Consider the following 6,000-nt stretch of genomic DNA (forward strand, 5'->3'; position numbering starts at 1 on the left):
AGCAAATATTTTAAGCTTTGCAGGTCATGTAGTCTCTATCTCAAATACTTAGCTCTGCTATTGTGGCACAAAGGCAGCCACTCATAATAAATAATCAAATGGTTATGGCTGTGTTCCAATAAAACTTTATTCACAAAAACCGTCCATGGGCTAGATTTGGCCTATAGACCATGGTTTTCTGACCATTCTGTGAGGCATTTATGAGACCACAAGAGGGTTTTACTTAAAGGCTTCTTTAGAACTGCTCTAAAAGAAACGAGAAAAGAAGTCACAAAAGGATCAAGTTGATCCATAAGTTAGAACTTTCTGCAAAAACAAAGAGAAACACTTTTTAAAGAAAAAGAACAAAATTCAGATATTCAATATCATGTCAACCATTAACTTTTTTAATACTTTTTTTTTTTTTGCTGTAGCAGCTTTTTTGGCTCTTGCAGCATGTGGGATCTAGTTCCATGAAGTGAAGTGAAGTCGCTAAGTCATATCTGACTCTTTGCAATCCCATGGACTGTAGCCTACCAGGCTCCTCCGTCCATGGGATTTTCCAGGCTGGGTACTAGAGTGGGTTGCTATCTCCTTCTGCAGGGGTTCTTCCCGACACCGGGATCGAACCTGGGTCTCCTGTATTGTAGGCGGACGCTTTACCATCTGAGCCACCAGAGAAGAGCCTAGTTCCATGACCAGGGATCAAACCTGGGCCTCCTGAATTGGGAGTCTGGAGTCTTAACACTGGACCACCAGGGAAGTCCCTCAGCCATTAAATTAAAAAATTACCAGGTATGACAAGAATCAGGAGAAGGTGACACATAAGCAGAAGAAAATCAGAGGAAAGAGACTCAGAAATTACATAGATGATTGAATTAGCAGACATAACTTTAAAATAGGCCAACAAGGAAAAATGGCTATATCAGAGTGGTGAAATTATGGATGATTTTTAAAAATTTCTAAATATGTATATATATATAAGGAAAAGTTTCAAATGTTATTATGTAACTCGAAGTAAAATAATATCATTTTGCATACTTTAATATATTCTTTTCTCATTTAATGTTATGTTAAATTGTTCAAAGTTAATTTGTATAGCCCTAATTTATTTTCACTTATGCATAGTATTCCAATATAAGAACATGCATGTCTTTTTTTCTGATGATGGACATTTAATTCCAAGAAAAGAGAAGTGATAAAGACCCAGTTGAGGATACTTATTACCTCTGAGGAGAGCAAGGAGGATGGAAAAGGGATGGATATTTGGAGCTATACAGTGTGGCAAAACTTCATTTCTTAAGCCAAAATGTGTGGATGTTCACCTTATTATTCTTTTTTCCCTTTTAAAACAATTGAAAAAAGAATTAAAAAATGGAGATATAGTTGAGGTACAATATTATATAAGTTATAGGTGTACAACATAGTGATTCACAATTTTTGAAGATTATACTCCACTTATTAATAAACATTGGCAATATTCCCTGTGTTGTACAATATATCCTTGTAGCTTATTTATTTAATACCTAACAGTGGATATATTTGTACCTCTTAATCCCCTCCTCATATCTTGCCTGTTCTCACTTCTCTCCCCCGACTAGTAACTGGTAATTTGTTCTCTATATCTGTGAGTCCTTTTTGTTATATACACTAGTTTGTTTTATTTTTAGATTCCATATATAAATGATATCATACAGTATTTGTCTTTTTTAAAAATGTATTTTAAATTGAAGGATAGATAATTGCTTTACAATATTGTGTTTGTTTCCACCATACATCAACATGAACCAACCACATGTCCTCTCCTTGAGCCTCCCTCCGACACCCCACCCCTTACTCCACTAGCATAACACCTTTCAAGTCCATCCATGATGTTACAGATGGCAAAATTTCATCATTTTTTATGAATGATTAGTATTTCACTGGTGTATATATATGTATAGTATATAGAACTAATTATATATATATATAGTTCTAATAATTTTTTTGGTGGCATCTTTAGGATTTTCTAAATATAGTATAATCTGCAGTGACAGATTTACTTCTTTCTTTCCAAACTGAGTTGCTCTTATTTCTTTTTCTTGTGTGATTTTTAAATTACTGATTCAGTTTCCTTACTGGTAATTAGTCTGCTCATATTTTGTAAGTTTTACTGGTTCAGTTTTGGGATATTGCACATTTCTAGGAATTTGTCCATTCCTCCTATGTTGCCCATTTTATTGGTGTATAATTGGTCATAGTAATCTCTTATGATCCTTTATATTTCTATGGTGTCAACTATAATGTCTCTTTTTTTATTTCTGATTTTATCAATTTGGGCCTGCTCTTTTTTTTTTCTTGATGGATCTGGGTAAAAGTTTATCTGTTTTTAAATTTTTTTTCCATTCTTTTCAAAGAGCCAGATCTTAGTTTCATTGATCTTTCCAGATGCTTTTTTAGGTCTCTATTTAAGTTATTTCTGCTCTGATCTTTCTTATTTCTTTCCTTCTATTAATTTTGGGTATTGTTTGTTCTTATTTTTCTAGTTCCTGTAGGTATAAGGTAGGTTACTTATTTGAGGTTTTTCTTGTTTCCTGAAATAGGCTTGTATTGCTATAAAATTCCCTCTTAGAGCTTCTTTTGCTGCACCCCATAGATTTGACTCAGGGGTAAAGAATCCGCCTTCCATGCAGGAGATGCATCAGAGGCTGCAGGTTCAATCCCTGGGTTGGGAAGGTCCCCTGGAGAAGGCAACCCACTCCAGCATTCTTGCCTGGAAAATTCCATAGGCACAGGAGCCTGGTGGGCTATAGTGCATGTGATTGCAAAGAGTCAAACATCACTTAGTGATTAAACAGCAACAGCAATAGATTCTGAATCACTGTGTTTCCATTTTCACATATCTCTAGGTATTTTAAAAATTTCTTCTTTGATTTATTCATTGACGCATTGGTTGTTTAGCAGCATATTGTTTAGCCTTCCATGTATTTGTGCTATTTTGCAGGTTTTTATTAACTTAAAAAGTTACATAAAAGCTCAGTTGTGTCCGACTCTTTGTGACCCCATGGAATAGTTCATGGAATTCTCCAGGCCAGAATACTAAAGTGGGTAGCCATTCCCTTCTCCAGGGGATCTTCACAACCCAGGTCTCCCATACTGCAGGCAGATTCTTTACCAGCTGAGCTACCAATTAGCTTATAGTTGATTTCCAGTCTCATAGCGTTGTGGTAGGAGAAGATGCTTGATATGATTTCAGTCTTCTTAAATTTATTGAGACTTGTTTTGTGGCTAGCCTGTGCTGTATCCTGGAAAATGTTCCATGTGTATTTGAAAAAATAATGTATTCCACTGCTTTTGGAAGGAGTGTTATATGTATCCATCTGATCTAATGTGTTGTGTAAGACCAGTGTTTCCCTACTGCTTTTCTTTCTGGATGCTCTGTCCAGATATATCTGATATAATATCCAAAATATACAAAGAACTCCAACAACTCAACATCAAAAAAAACAAACAACCTGATTTGAAAATGTGAGAGGATCTGAATGGACATTCTCCAAAGAAGAGATACAGATGGCCAACAGATACATGAAAAGATGCTCAACATCACTAATCATCAGGGTGATGTAAATCAAAACCACAATGAGCTATCACCTCACACCTGTGAGTGGTTATTATCAAAAAGACAACAAATAACAGGTGTTGGTGATGATGTGGAGAAAAGAGAACACTTGTGTACTGTTGATGGAAATATAAATTGGACAGTGACTATGGAAAACAGTGTGGAATTTCCTCTAGAAATTAAAAATAGGATGACCCTATGATCCAGGAATTCCACTTCTGGATATTTTCCCAAGGAAAACAAAAACACTAATTTGAAAGGTATATGCACCCATAAGTTCATTTAGGTCTTATTCAAATAACCAAAATAAGGAAGCAACATAAGTGCCCATGGATAGATGAATGGATAAAGAATGAAATGGAATATGACCCAGTCATAAAAAAGAATGGAATATTGTCATTTGTGATAACATGGATGAAACTAGAAGGTACGGTCCTATGTGAAATAAGTCAGACAGGGAAAAACAAATATTGTATGATTTTACTTATATGTGGAATCTAAAAAGCAAAACAAATGACACTCAAAACAGAAACCATCATATACACACAGAAGTAACAGGTGGCTGCTGGAGTGGGAGGTGATGGGTAGATGAATGAGCAGGTGAGGGATCTTGAGAGGCATAAACTTACAAAACAAGTAAGTCATGGGGATGAAATATACGTTGTAAAAAAAAGAAGAGATTACAGAAATAATAAAACATGTTTAGATTCAGAATAGGTATATGTGTTATTTCTAAAGCTTTTTAATAATCGCCCCCACCCATATTCTTTGAAAATACATCAGTAAAAACAATTAGAGATCAAAAGGGTGAAAAAGGTCATCAGTGCATATATGATTTCTGTCTAGATATATCTTCTGAGGGAGTGGCCCCTTTTCCAACAAAGGAGCCTTGCTCTTTCCCTTGGGAAAATTCCTTCCTCTTATAGTAAAACTTGCTTTCTGTTAATCTCACATTCAATGATAGTTATTGTTCTCTGTCTCTTCAGTATTTATTCGTTTTCTCAATACGAAACAATGAAATTGTGTAATTGTGTAATCCTTATATTATTTCTTTTGTCATTATTCTTATCCTTCTTATAAATAACTGTAATTATTTTCACATATGTGTCGTGAGAAATTTATATTTCATTGAGCAACTGGGATGTGCAAGCTTCTCTGTGTACTACTATTTCCTGTACAGACTTCTCAGATTGTTTATTGAAGTACCATTTCTACCTTCCTTCTAACAATAGCTCTTGACCTATTAAAGGAAGACAGAGTTGTAATATAAATGTCACTTATGAGTCATGAATACATTTCCTATAAATTATACTTTAGAAAAAAATGCATAGGGAGAGGCTACAATTAAAAAATTTTTTTTCATTTTAACAGTTTTTAATGAAAGCTGTAGACAGATGACTTTATTCCTGCATCTTCTCAATTGTTTCTTCCTTATATTTGCCCTTTTCCTTTCCTACTTGGCAAGATTTGGCTTTACGTTCAAGGATCTTTTTGCAATCTTTGTCCAGTTTTAGTCTGGTGATAACCACCTTGTTGGGGTGACTGCCCACATGGACAATCATGCCATTAGCCTTCTCCCACTGCACTTGTTCAATGTAAATGATTTATTTCTTCCTCTAAACCTCAACTACTTTGCCAATTTGCTGCCCTTTGTAGTGCCCTCATACTACCTGAACCTCATCATCCTTTCGGATGGGCATGGACTGAATGTTGCACTTCTGTCTTAGCTCTTTAGAAAGAGGAGAAGACATAATTTTCCTGTGAATGTGGGAAGGCACATTGAAATACCTTTTTCGGTTCTTGCTTCGGTCAGAAGTCACAAAGGGATTGAACTTCATTTTGGCCTATAGTGCTTCAGCGATGGCCACAGAAGGGAAGAGCAGTTTTTAAAATTTATTTATGTATTGGTTGCACTGGGTCTTCGTTGCTGTGTGAGGGCTTTCTCTAGTTGTGGTGAGCAGGGGCTACTCTCTAGTTGCAGTGCTTGCGCTTCTCAATGTGGCGGCTTCTCTTGTTGTTGACCCCAGGCTCTAGGCGCATAGGCTTCAGTAGTTGTGGTACATGGGCTTAGTTGCCCTGAGGCATGTGGAATCTTCCCAGACCAGGGAGCGAACCAGTGTCTACTGCACTGGTGGGCAGATTCTTAACCATTGTACTAGCAGGGAAGTATGAGGCTACAAGTTCTTTTAACAAAATAAAAAGCGATATTCAAATTTTTCTCCTACAAAACAAACAAAAAAACACTTAAAAAAACTTGGATCTTGTATTTTCACTGAGACAATATCTTTGATAATTTCTTTCCAGTAATGGTTAAGAAAATATGGTTTAGAGTCAGGCCTCTAGGATCTGAATCCCAGCTCTGCCATTCGCCAACTGTGTCATCTTATTCAAGTTAAGGCATTTACTCTCTTTGCACCTTGGTC

The 6,000-nt window shown here is 36.0% G+C and overlaps 1 pseudogene; it reads right to left on the reverse strand.

Moving 5' to 3' along the window:
• Nucleotides 1–4,977: 4,977 nt before the first annotated feature.
• LOC148773748 (large ribosomal subunit protein uL24 pseudogene) lies at nucleotides 4,978–5,789 on the reverse strand (annotated as a pseudogene).
• Nucleotides 5,790–6,000: the final 211 nt, after the last annotated feature.

Source organism: Moschus berezovskii, chromosome 26, assembly GCF_049115385.1.
Source record: "Moschus berezovskii isolate FMDL1 chromosome 26, NW_MosBer_1.0, whole genome shotgun sequence".
NCBI classification, from domain to species: domain Eukaryota; kingdom Metazoa; phylum Chordata; class Mammalia; order Artiodactyla; family Moschidae; genus Moschus; species Moschus berezovskii.